Source organism: Silene latifolia, chromosome 11, assembly GCF_048544455.1.
Source record: "Silene latifolia isolate original U9 population chromosome 11, ASM4854445v1, whole genome shotgun sequence".
Lineage (NCBI taxonomy): Eukaryota > Viridiplantae > Streptophyta > Magnoliopsida > Caryophyllales > Caryophyllaceae > Silene > Silene latifolia.
Window position 1 is genome coordinate 107978545 of NC_133536.1, and position 1680 is coordinate 107980224.

The following is a 1680-nucleotide window of genomic DNA, read 5'->3' on the forward strand; positions in this document are numbered from 1 at the left end:
CAGTGGGTGACCGCAGCCGATCCCACCAAGTCCAACTCATCAACGAGCGACTAAAACAAATCCATGTCCCTTAATCTGCACATCCCCTCCCGTGGCGGGTTCCACGGAGGGCGAACTAGGGTGTGAAGCCACTCCCGCAAGTGACTCCACCACTATCACAACACACAGCATCACAGCTGTCACAACCTCTCCACACCAACACCGTCACCACAACGCCCACACTCCGATGATCAGCAGTTAACAATAATCACGAAACAATCATGCCATAACAATTAACAGTAAAACTGAGTAGGAAACCCTACCTCGTCGTAAAGCATGTAAGACATCCATACACAGCCACGCAGGACTCCAATAGGCATCCTAACAATGATAACCACCTCCTATTACACAACTATACTCAAAGAATCACCCAAAAGAACACAAGGCAGAGACTTACCTAACAGTACGCATCGGCGGTGACATAGACGGCCACCACACACGTCATCCTTCCCTAGCGAATCCCGTCCTTCCCATGGTGGAGAGTTAGGCTATATACATTAGAGTGTGAAGATATGGGGTGATAGGAGAGGGAGATAGGCTAGGGTTAGAGAAAGAGAAACTGTCGAGGAAATGGGAAAATGAAATGAATCTCGCGAACTTACATTTTATATTAATGTGTCGACAGCAGCCATACTCGGTCGAGTACGGGAGTACTCGGCCGAGTAGGCTCTACTCGGTCGAGTATAGGTGATACTCGGCCGAGTAGCCTCAACTAGGTCGAGTAAACCAACCTATAAAGCTCATGTTACAAGCCTGATCCCTCACCCATTCATCCCTAAGGTCTGTTTGGTCAACAAGGTCGGTCAACAGAGTTCTTAAATATCCTGGGTATTACAATACTATACAATATCACACTACTGAATCTAATACCCAGTTGCGAATTAAACATACAACGCCAGTTGCGAATTACATCAGCATCTGCAAACCAATGTTTTACCAAAACACAAGTGCTTAATTATACTCGACTCAATCTGCTAAACTAGCTCCCACTTGCGAATTAAACTTACAACGCCAAAGTGAAATTAGTCAAGAAACAAAAACTCTCACTTTGAATTCTAAAAGTAACTGGAGGGTGGTCGAGTAACTCGAGTTCCATCCCTTTTACGACTATTTCTGTAACTAAACCGTATTTTCTCATTTTGTCCAACTCGTTTGACATGTCATCACAAAACATTTTGGTTAATAATGTCAATTTCTGGATAATATTGTCAATATTGGATGTCCCATCCTTCTATTTTGTATCCTTTGATCTTATGTATTTGATTATTATATGTCAATAAGGACCTAGAGTGGCGGAGCCTACAATCTCTCAAGAGTCTGACTGAGATTGATGTCCTGCAATTTAAAGCCTGGTTCTGATGAAAATATATCAAAATGTCATATTCGAATCTGGAAGAAACTTCTGTGCACAGCAGGCGCAGAAAAGTAAGCAGTTTTCTTCCCACTAGTTTTGATTCTTTCCTGCTGTTATGCTTTGACTGTTAACATCATTTCTTGTTTGCTAATACTTTTTTTCAGAATTTTATTATTTAGTTGAATCTCATTTCGGTTATGTTGATACAATAATTCAAAACGACATCGAAAACATGCTTTATAGAACTCGGTTAATAAGCTTGCATATGATGCTTCCGGTTAGTAAGC